This window comes from Dermacentor variabilis, chromosome 2 (genome assembly GCF_050947875.1).
Source record: "Dermacentor variabilis isolate Ectoservices chromosome 2, ASM5094787v1, whole genome shotgun sequence".
Taxonomy (NCBI): domain Eukaryota; kingdom Metazoa; phylum Arthropoda; class Arachnida; order Ixodida; family Ixodidae; genus Dermacentor; species Dermacentor variabilis.
The window spans coordinates 271535309-271547428 of NC_134569.1; the positions used below are offsets into that span (position 1 = coordinate 271535309).

Consider the following 12120-nt stretch of genomic DNA (forward strand, 5'->3'; position numbering starts at 1 on the left):
GTCCCGACGATATCTGAAAGCAAGGAATACGCAGACAAAAGACCACCTGACAACGCCACGTACCAGCCACAGGTCAACGCGACGCAGCCGTGACCCGACGTCAAGGCCTAATTGTAATGCAAGAGAAAGAAGCATCAACCTCGACGTGCTTCTCGACAGCCACGCAGTCACTGCCTTAGTAGACACAGGAGCCGATTACTCCGTCATGAGTGGACCCATCGCCGCCCAGTTGAAGAAAATTAATAATGCATGGGAAGGCCCCTCAATTCGGACCACTGGAGGACACCTCATAATGCCGACTGAAATCTACACGGCAAGAATTACCATTCATGACCGGACTTACCCTGCCACCTTCGTTATCCTCCAACAGCGTTCACGAGACGTCATTCTCAGCATGGACTTCCTGAACCAACACGGCGCAATCATCGACCTGAAGTTAAAGTCAATAATGCTGTCGGAAGATCAAGCTTTACCGCCGGAGAGCCCTCGTAGTCACCACGCCTTGAGTGTGCTCGAAGATCAAGTGAGCATCCCGCCTCGCTCCAGCATTGTTATTTTGGTCGGGACCGAAACACCCGTTGATGTAGAAGGCGTCATCGAAGGCGACCAACATCTACTGCTCGACCGTGAAATTTGCGTTGCAAGAGGGTTTGCCCGACAGCGCGGAGGAAACACGAAAGTGTTGCTGACAAACTTCAGCCAGGAGTTCAAGCACATCAACAAGGGCACGACGATCGCATCCATCGAGGAAATTCTGGAAACCAGCAATGAGTCTGTCCTCTCGGATTCTGCCGCATGTACCCCGACGACCGTAGTTACCCGACCAGACTTCGACATAAATCCAAGTCTCCCCGTGATTAAGCAGCAACAGCTCAGAAGTCTGCTTCGAAGATATAAGGACTGCTTTTCGACGTCATCAAGAATTTGACAAACACCAGTCGCAAAGCACCGCATAATAACCGAAGAATGCGTTCGACCACTCCGCCAGAGCCCTTGCCAAGTTTTGACGCGAGAACGCGAAGCTATAAGACAACATGTCGACGAAATGCTGCGCGGCAACATGATCCAGCCATCGAAAAGCCCGTGGGCATCTCCTGTTGTCTTAGTGAAGAAAAAGGACGGAACCCTACGTTTCTTTGTCGATTATCGACGACTGAACAAGATCACGAAGAAGGACATATAGCCCCTCCCACGCATAGACGACACATTGGATCGTCTCTGCAACGCCAAATACTTCTCGTCAATGGACCTCAAGTCTGGCTACTGGCAAATAGAAGTCGACGAAAGAGATCGCGAAAAGACAACCTTCATCATGCCAGACGGCCTCTTTGAGTTCAAGGTTATGCCATTTGGACTGTGCTCGGCGCCTGCAACGTTCCAGTGCGTGATGGACATGGTTTTAGCGGGACTGAAGTGGCAGACCTGTCTTATTTACTTGGGTGACGTCGTCGTCTTCGCCGGAAATTTCAACGATCACCTTAGGCGGCTTGCGACAGTACTAGAAGCCATTAAGTCATCAGGACCATAAAGCCGCTTTGCTTACGATGCTTACGAAAAGTGCCGCTTTGCTTACAATGAGCTTCTGTTTCTAGGGCACGTCATCAGCAAATGTGGAGTCCGCCCCGACCTGCAGAAGACAGCTGTCATTGCAAAGCTCCCGCGGCCCATGGACAAGAAGGCAGTGCATAGATTCCTTGGCATGTGTGCCTGCCGCATGCGACGCATGCAGTCGCCGCCGGTACTTGTACACTTCAACGAGAACGCCAATACCGAAATCCACACTGACGCTAGTAGCCTAGGCCTCGGTGCCGTCCTAATCCAGAGGAAAGACGGACTTGAACGCGTGATATCTTATGCTAGTCGGTCGCTGTCAAAAGCGGAAGGCAATTATTCTACGACTGAAAAGGAATGCCTCGCCATCACTTGGGCTACAGCAAAATTCCGCCCTTACCTATATGGCAGGCCATTCAAAGTGGTCAGCGACCAGCACGCATTGTGTTGGCTAGCTAACTTAAAGGACCCTTCAGGACAGCTGGCGCGGTGGAGCCTCAGACTGCCAGAATATGACGTTACGGTAATCTGCAAGTCCGGAAGAAAACACTCCGACGCCGACTGCTTATCGCGCGCCCCCATCGATCCCCCGTCGCAAGACGACAAGGACGACGGCGCCTTTCTTGGAATAAGCGGGGAAGAGTTCACTAAACAGCAACGAGCAGACCCGGAGCTAAAAAGCCTCAACGAGTATTTGGAAGGGAGCACGGACGTTGTCCCAAGGCACTTAAGCGCGGATTGTCGTCGTTCACGCGACAAAACAACTTGCTCGTGAAGGAGAACTTCTCACCAGTCCGCGCCAACTATCTTCTTGTTGTTCTGTCAGCGATGCGTCCAGGAGTGCTGCACGCCCTACATGATGATCCAACTGCTGGGCACCTCGGATTCTCCCGGACACTGTTGAGGATAACTGTTGAGGATATAGGAAAGGTATTACTGGTCGCGTTTGACCGCCGACATTGGCCGTTATGTCAAGACATGCTGAGACTGTTCGCGACGCAGGACAGCATCAACAAGGCCAACAGGATTACTACAGCCAATCAAACCTCCTTTCTGACCATTTCAGCAGATCGGGATGGATTTGTTGGGACCTTTCCAATGTCAACATCCGGAAATAAGTGGATCGTCATGACGATGGACTATCTCACCCGCTTTGCTGAAACTGAAGGGCTGCCAAAGTGGTGAAATTCTTCGTCGTGAACATCCTGCTGCAACATGGTGCCCCAGAAGTCCTCATCACCGACAGAGGAACAGCCTTTACAGCAGAGCTCACTCAAGCCATTCTGCAATACAGCCAGACAAGCCACAGGAAGACAAATGCCTACCACCCGCAGACAAATGGTCTCACGGAGCACCTGAACAAAACCCTCGCCGACATGCTAGCAATGTACGTCAATGTCGAGCATAAGACGTGGGATGCGGTCCAGCTGTATGTAACCTTTGCTTACAATGTGGCAGTGCAAGAAACAACACAGATCCCGCCGTTCAATCTGGTCTACAGCAGGAATCCAACGACTACTCTAGACGCCATGCTGCCTCACGCCTGCGATGAAGAGAATTTTGATATCACCACCTATCTCTAGCGCGCCGAAGAAGCCTGACAGCTCGCCCGCCTGCGGATCAAGAACCAACAGAGGACCGACAGCTGATACTACAACCTTCGACAATGCTATGTTGAGTACCAGCCCGGCGACCGTGTTTGAGTTTGGACTCTTATACGCCGACGAGGACTGAGCGAGAAGCTTTTACGCTGCTATTTCAGACCATACAAGATCATCCGACGCATTGGCACACTCGACTATGAGGTCGTGCCAGACGGCATTTCGCTATCACAGCGGCGCCACTCACGATCTGAAGTAGTTCATGTTGTGTGACTTAAGCCGTTCCATCAGCGCTAATGAACTTTGGGGACGTCGCATAGCTGAACTTCGGACTTTTTTTGGATTGTGTCACCTTGGGCTTTGTTTATTTGTTTTTTTTACATTGTTTAACAAGTGACCTTTTGTGTTTCACTCTCCTGTTATGTTTGTAGCATCGTGACGATGCCTCTTGAGAGGGGGGAATTGACATGTGAACTCATTTATCTTTTACGGGTGAGCACTTTTAACATCTACGAAATGTTATCGCTCAGTGCAGGACGCGTCTACATGTATCGGCAGTTTCTGGAATGTTATTGATCCGCTGTTTGTTGTCGCCGAACGTTGCGTAATCTGATTGCATGTAAGCGCAATGTGAATGGTGTAGAACTTTGTGGAAGGCACGTGTGTCCCATAGGTTACTCTGGAACATTTGACGACTGATCTATAAAAGCCGACACGCTTGACCCGCTGATCATCTTTTGACAATTGTCGACTGTGTTCGCCGTTGTCGCCGTTCTTTAAGTGTAGCCTGTTTTTGTGGGCACAGGTTTGCCAAATAAAGGTTAGTTTTGTCTTTCACAGTATTGCTACTGTGTTCTTCGTACGTCACTCCACGCAACAATATTTGTTTGCAAGTACCACCCTGAATTTATCTCCTTTTACCCTTACTTCCTCTAGGTTGACCTGTTTTTTCTTGACCACCTTTACTCTTTCTCGCTTCAGATTGAGGTGAATCCTGGCCCTTACTAACCTATGATCACTGCAGTTTACCCTATCTACCACTTCTACAGCCTGCACAATGCTGGGATTGGCAGAAAGTATTAAGTCAATTTCATTTCTTGTTTCACCATGAGGGCTTTTCCAGATCCACTTTCTGTTGCTACGCTTCTTGAAAAAGCTGTTCATTATTCGAAGCTTATTCCTTTCAGCGAATTCTACCAGCATCTCTCCTCTAGAATTCCTAATTTCGACGCCGTAGTTGCCAATTGCTTGTTCCCCAGCCTTCCTTTTCTGCCCTCTTGCATTGAAGTCGCCCATTACTATAGTATACTGAGTTTGCACTTTCCTCATCACTAATTCAACATCTTCATAAAACTGATCTACTTCATCATCATCGTGACTGGATGTCAAAGTGTCGGCTTGTACTACCTTTATTCTATACCTCTTATAAAGTTTGACTACAACTACTGCTACCCTCCCATTAATGCTGTAGAATTCTTCAATGTTGCCCGCTATGTCCATATGGATTGGGAATCCTACCCCGTATTGCTTCTTATCTGGGAGACCTCTCTAGCAGAGGACATCGCCGTTAGTCAGTGCTGTATAAGCTTTACCAGTTCTAATCTCACTGAGGCCAATGATATCCCAAACAATGTCTCATAGTTCCTCAAAGAGTCCTGCTAAGCTAGCCTCATTCGACAGAGTTCTGGCATTAAAGGTTGACAGGATCAGTTTTTATTGGCGGCTTGTCCGGGCCCAGAGATTCTTAGCACCCTCTGCTGCGTTACAGGTCTGACCGCCGCCTTGGTCAGGTGCTCCGCAGCTGCTGGGGACTGAGGGCCATTGGGTAATTGAGTGAGCCATCTGGGAGGGGTGGCCGAATACTGCATTAGGGAGGCCAATTCCTGTTCTGGTGAAGGAGTGTCTTGTTAAAGCTTAGTGGGCCTCCCTAATTTGGTTGTACGTGGATTAGTATAGCCCCACTTGCTCTCGGCGTCTTTTGCCGGTGACAGGCGTCACTCCAAGCCTGCAGATGTTTTTTCAAATTTCAAAATTTCAAATTGGATTAGAATCGAATAGGAGATAGTCTTTCAATTTGTATTCGGAATTTCGAACACTGTATTCGCACACCTCTAGATTTTTCTGAACATGTTAGTTTTACTGGCGTTTTCTTGTAGGCAGCTGCCAGCAAGGCTGACCGTATATACTTATATTGACACGCATACTTGTTTACCTTTATCAGGTGACCGCTTTTCACCTTCTAACAAATGTTATTGCTCAGCGCAGGACATGCCCGCATGTATCGGAAGTTTCTCTAATGTTATCAATAATTCTATGTGCTGTCTGTTGTCACTGAACCGTGTGTAATTCGGTTGCATGTGCGATGCGAATTGTGTAGAACTTTCTCGAAGACACGTGGGCACCAGCGATTACTCTAACATTCGATGGTGCATTGTATAAAGCCAACATTCTTGACCGGCAGTTGAGATTTTCGCCGATCACCAACTGTGTTCAACGCTATCGCCATTCTTTGAGTGTAGCCTATTTTTGAGGGCACAGGTTCGCCCAATAAAACATTACCTTCGTTCCACCCAGTTTTGCTGCTTTCTTCACCGTCACTACTACATGACATCTGGTGGAGGTGTGGAGTCAGAAGTCCCAGAAGTCCTCATCATCGACAGAGGAACAGCCTTTACAGCAGAGCTCACCCACGCCATCCTGCAATATGGCCAAACAAAGCCACAGGAGGACAAGTGCCTACCATCCACAGACGAATGGTCTTATGGAGTGCATGAACAATACGAATGCTTTGCCGACATGCTGGCAATGTACGTCGATGTCGACAACAAGATATGGGATGCAGTCCTGCTGTATGTAACCTTCGCTTGTAACACGGCACTGCAAGAAAATACTGAAATGACGGCTCCAAGTTGGTTTACAGCTGGAACCCGACGATGACTCTCGATGCCATGCTGCTGTGCATCACCGATGAAGAAAATGTCGACGTTTCCACCTATCTTTAGCACGTCAAAGAAGCTTGACAGCTCGCGCACCTGCGCATCAAGAATCAGCAGAGGACCGATAGCCGGCACTACAATCTTTGACGACAATATATGGAATATGAGCCTGGTGACTGCGTTTGGGTGTGGACCCGGATATGCCTGCGAGGACTTGGTGAGAAGCTTTTACGCCACTATTCCGGACCCTACAAGATCGTTCAATGCATTGGGGCACTCAACTATCAGGTGGTGCCAGACGGCACTTGGCTATCACAGCGGCGCTGCTCACAACCTGAAATAGTCCATGTTGTGCGACTTAAGCCATTCTAGCAGCGCTAAAGGACTTTTGGACTTCGCATAGCTGAACTTTGGACTTTCTTTTTTTATGAACTGTGTTATTTTGCACTTTGTTTCTTTGTTACTTTTGTTTAATAAGAGTTCTTTTGTTTTTCGCTCTCCTGTTTGTAGCATCGGGACAATGCTTTTTGAGAGAGGGGCATTGACACGCATACTTGTTAGCTTTATCGGGTGACCACGTTTCACTGTCTAACAAATGTTATCACTCAGCGCAGGACACGCCTGTATGTATTGGAAGTTCCTTGAATGTTATCAACGGTTCTTTCTGCTGTCTGTTGTCACCGAAGCTTGTGTAATCCTGTTGCATGTGCGATGTGAATTGTGTAGAACTTTCTAGAAGACATATTGGCACCAGTGATTACTCTGGAACCTTCGATGGCTCATACATAAAAGCCAACGCAGATCAAATTTGATCAATTTGACTGGCAGATAAAATTTTTACCAATTGCTGACTGTGTTCACTGCTACAGCTATGCTTTGAGTGTAGCCTGTTTTTGAGGCCCAATAAAATGCTAGTTTCGTCACTCCCAGTTTTGCTGTTTTCTTCATCGTCACTACTACGTGACAATATGTTTTGAAAACTGAAGGAAGTTTAGGTCACGACTGTTCTCCATAGCCAGTATGGCATCTACACATCCTCCACAATTTCACAAGTTGGATCACTCTTCTTTTTTAACAGCAAAGCTCACCTGACTTGTTACTGAGCTACAAGAATAGTGAGGGGCTTCATGTTTGTTAATCACACGAAGTGACAGATGATGAAGCTAGATGGAAGATAATTATTATGTTTAATTGAGATGTAGAAATAATAAGGTAAAAGAAAATGAAAGTGGGCAAAAAGATGCAGGTAGCAAACAAATCTACATCTCTGTATTATGCATGCATTGTTTTACCTATTAAAGGGGCTCTCATTGCAAATTTTGGTTCTACAGAAGTCGTAAAGCATCATCTGGGAGCATATAACGAAAACAAATTTTCACATTGATTCTTTATTACAGAAGATGGCAGAAATCAAAGTGTTGCATTGCCACGCCACCAGGAAGTGAATGTCAGCGAGAGCATGGACACGTCTCCCTTTGCCTCGAATAGTGGCCACAAGCAACATCCTTTCTACCATACTACCATACCAGAGTTCAGGTATTGCGTCATGTTCATTTGCACTTGAAGAGCCCCCACTTTTTTCTTTACTTTCTTTTTCAGAGCGGTACATTTCCCTTGGTGGCACTGCATGTTACGCATTGATTGAACTACTGAAGTCAATTGCCATGGCTGGCAATGCTGCAGGCAGTGCGTCTTCCGTAGACGCATTTGTGCATGCGACTGATGGCGTTTTTCACTGGTCGATTCGGAGCAGAATTTCTTGCTCCGTGGCAACGAATCCGAATTTCACTGATCGATCTGGAGCGGGTTCGCGCGTTCCACTGGTCGTTTCGGATCAACTCGCTCCGCGCCGGATCGCTCTCACTTGCTCCGCCGCCGAGGCGCGGATTCGGGCAAAAATACTCGCGTCACTTCCGTTTTCAAGCGAAATCGGTACCCAGTTGGTACGCACAACATTGTGTTGCTTCGCAAAATGGCTGCGTTCGGTGCTGCTGCTAGGGTGGCTACTGCTGCAGCGCTCGCGTTTAGCGATGAGAGCGTGGACGACAGCGATTACGAAGTGACGCAAGTGCTGTACGAAGACTTCTATGCACGTTGTCCATGCACAATCCTTGCGGGCGCGACATGGAAATGACGGACTATGCGACTGCCACGGTCAAATTACACACGGGGGACGGCGAGTTTGGTTGCCGTGGAAACGTACAGAACGGAAGTAGGGCATGGTTTTCGGAACCGGTTCGTGCGACGTGTACGCAGACTTCCTGTGTGATCCGCCGCGGAGCGTTTTTGCGCTCCGCTGGCCGATTCGGATTCGTGAAACCCGAGCGCTCGCTCGAGGATTTCGGCGGCCGCTCCAGATCGACCAGTGAAAAACGCCATGAGTGTCTGGAAGCGGGGCTCCCTCGAGGGGGAGGGCGCACGACATCATTTGGTTTAAAATATCAGCGGTATTTCCACTGAGCATTGCTTTGATACTTTGCAGACAGGACCATCAGTGTGTAATCTACAGAACGCACTACTAATCTACAGAACGTCCAAACCTGGTAAGGGGTCCTTGAAGCTGCTGCGGCGCTACTCCGATGGCCACCGTTTTGAGTACTTGTGTACAACACTAGCCCTGGGCATGCTCACCACTGCTGCTCGCCGTTCACGGCCAAGGTAACGGACATGAAACACCCACTCAACCATAAGTGTCATGTAGCACGTGAGCATGCAGCTGGCCAATAAACTAATAAACCAATATCAACAAATTCACAACTAGGCTTTTGTCCTAAACACTCAACAAGCCTCACTCTTCTTTCTTTGATACATTTTGTAAAAATATTAATAGATTTTAAATATCTTGTCAGTTCTATATTTTTGTACTTTATTAAAGAGTTTGATATTATTAAGTCAAAGCATCGTCTGGTTGGTTGTTCATCTTCAATGCAGGAACAGCACTAGAAACACTGACACAGGTGAAGGCACATGAAGAACGACATGCCGCGTCACTTTCCATGTGTCTGTGCCAGTGTTTCTAGCACTGTTCCTGCACATTTGATGCTGTTGCCCATAAAATACTTCTTAGCAAACTTAAAGCTTATTGTGTTATTAATTCTTTATTAAAATTCCTGAAAACTTGTCTAGGAACAAGCAGCAAATTGTCAGCTGTGGGGGCTGTTGGTGGAAAAATATTTAACTAAGGCATGCCTCAGGGTTCCATTACAGCATAAGCTTTTATGGGCTCGTTCCAACAGCCATTTCGGTTGGCGATGGTGTGAGCCGCCGCCCATGGTGCCCGGTGTGCGTAGGAGCTATCACGAGGAATGAAAAAAAAAAAAAAAAACAGTTCCCGCAAGGATTGAATCCGGGTCTATTGTGCTGGAGTCAGCTACTTTACCACTGAGCCATGCCAATGCTTGCTAGCTTGGAGTGAAAAAATGCCCTACAAATGCACCCTGTGGCACGAGGAGACACGTGATGTGACATGCGCGCCGCATAGCATTGATACATACACACTTTGCATTGCATTTGCATATTATTACATCAGGTGGCACGCCATGTAGGAGATGCACAGGTAGTGGTACAAGGTAGTTAATAAGGTTTGAGGAAGAAAAAGAGGTTCAAGGAGATGTGTACAAAAATACTAGAAAAAAGTTATATTGCATACCCGATTAAATCAAGCTGTCTAGGTGACTAAGCTGCATTTCAATGGGGATGACAAGAGATAAATCATCATCATTAGCAGGCTAGGCAACTGTCACTGCTTTGTTTCAAAAAGAGTGCCGATAAATTTTCATCATCATCATCGTCACCATGATCACCTCAATTAGCGCCGCTTGCTGTTGACGCCAGGCGGACAGTTAAAATCTTTCTCTTGAAAACACCACAAAGACCCTGTAGTGCGTGGTGCTGACAACAGAGCTCCTATGAAGCAGCTTCACCAGCTTACGCTGTGTGTGTGCTTCGTGTGGCGCACAGGCCTCTGACCTTTTTTTTAACTTCAGTATTTTAATAATACCCATGTCATTTTATATGCTAGTATTTAGATCAGCTACTTGTATTTCTTCCTTAACCTTCTGAGAATCGATTTTTTTCGCCATATGCGACCGCCCAGGGTCGATTTTTTTATTGCAGATTCCAATTCTTCTTATAGACTTATTTCGAAAAAAATTTACTGCAATTTTTCTAGGGTGACCGTAAAGTGAGAAAAAAATATTTTGCATTGGCATATATGTACTTTTCATTCATGAATAACAACAATAAAAAAGGAAATAAACTTATAAGAATTAAAAATTTGATGCATTTTTATACACACGGTTCAAGGCCTTTAAAATGCACAGACGAGAGTATTTAGGAAGACTCAAATGTTCCTGCTCTTACACTACAGTGGAATCTCGATGATACGAATCTCAAGGGGTCACGAAAAATATTCGTATTAGCCGAAATTCATATCATCAAAACAATTAAAGCTAGCTAAATTAAAGAGTCAGAGGTGAACTCACTCAGGCACACGTACGTAAAAAGCATTTATTTCTTGAAGAAAAAAGTCTCTAATGTCCTTCTGCTTCTTTTTCTTTGTCAGGTCACTTAGCAGACTTTGTTCAAATTCATAAAAACGCGTGCACGTGTCGTCGATGATTTCATCCGCGGCCATAGCACGCCTCAGAACTTCGAGCGTGTGCAGCGTTTCAGCCGCCGGTGGTGGTGCTTCGCCGTCGCCCACGTCTAACACAAAGAACGCGGCCCGAAGCACAGCAGCCACTCCGTTCGATGGCACGCGGAAAAGGCGGAAAAGCACAAAAGCAACAAAAGCACCACCGCTTCAAACTCTCCGCGCCTCCGCACCAAAAGAGAAAGGGAGAAATCGCTTGACTGCCCGCTGTTCTCTTTCGCGGCCGTTGGTGGAGCGGCGTTTATTAAGGCGAAAGCAGTGATTCTGCGCCAAGCGGTTCAGGAAAGCGGCAGCGGATGCCGGATTCCCCCAACACCAAACGCCAGAAGAACAAGGAGCGAATTCGCATGCAACGACTGAACATGTCACCAGATGCGAAAACAAGGGAGGCAGAACGGAAACGCCAACAGCGACTGGTTAGATCGCCGGGTACCAAAGGCAGGGAAGCTGAACGGAAGCAGCAGCAGCGACTGGTGGTATCGCCGAACACCAAAGCGAATTAACTGTAGCGCAGATGGCAGCAGCGACTGGCTATGTCACCGAACAGCAAAGCCAGCGAAGTGGAGCGCAGACGGCAGCAGTGTATGGCTTTCGCCAAGCATACTTTATAATTTCCAAAGTGTCGTCGGTAATTTTCGTATCAACCGACGTGGGTCGAAAATTGATTCGTAACTGTTCTCTAGCACGTTGCAAAGTAATGGGGCTCGGCCGGGACCACAGAAATATTCGTATCATCCGAAAATTTGTATTAGCTGTGATCGTATCATCGAGATTTCACTAATATGTACATCCATAGCATAATCGAACTATGTAGGTGCACGCACTCAAGAAAACTGTGTGGTAGTGTGCCCGTCAGAAAAGCACATGTGACAAACTTCGCTAATCTTCATCTTATCGCCAGCCAGAGGCCATTAGTTTTCACAAGTGCCCAAGAAAAAAAGAAAAAGCAACGGAAACGCATGCACGGTAGCATCTTTCCTATGCACAACCCTGTGAGCATTAAACAAGCATGAAAGAGGTGGCCACCTTTTGAGCAATCAGTAACGAGATAGCCATCTGCTTTGCAAAAGCAAGAAGCCGAAACTGCCCGTGGAACAAAACCCAAACTGCCGCCTGCCCGCACGCACACCAATGCGCGAGCAGTAGTATAGACGCGCGGGAGCAAACCAGCTCTAAAACAAACCATGCAACAAAAACCAAAAGAGGCAGGCGCGCGAAAAAAATTCCCTGTATTCCCACATAGTGGCAGCACATGACACAAAAGAAAAAGTTAGGAAATTGGCACGCTTTTTAAACGTACAGATGGCACCGTAAATATACGACATCGACCATTTTTGGACTTGTTTGCGTTGTCGTATATTTACGTCATTGACCCTCA

General features: G+C 47.1%; 1 protein-coding gene and 1 long non-coding RNA gene across 10 annotated transcripts in view; one reads left to right on the top strand and one right to left on the bottom strand.

The window, feature by feature from the left end:
* The window catches only part of LOC142571268 (uncharacterized), a 36602-nt gene extending 27897 nt beyond the window's left edge, over positions 1-8705 (top strand). The window contains exons 2-3 of the long non-coding RNA XR_012825828.1: positions 7486-7624; positions 8571-8705. This is a non-coding gene — a long non-coding RNA (uncharacterized LOC142571268). The remainder of the gene's footprint in view (positions 1-7485; positions 7625-8570) is intronic.
* The window catches only part of gwl (serine/threonine-protein kinase greatwall), a 619920-nt gene that overhangs the window by 271184 nt on the left and 336616 nt on the right, over positions 1-12120 (bottom strand). The window lies entirely within an intron of this gene.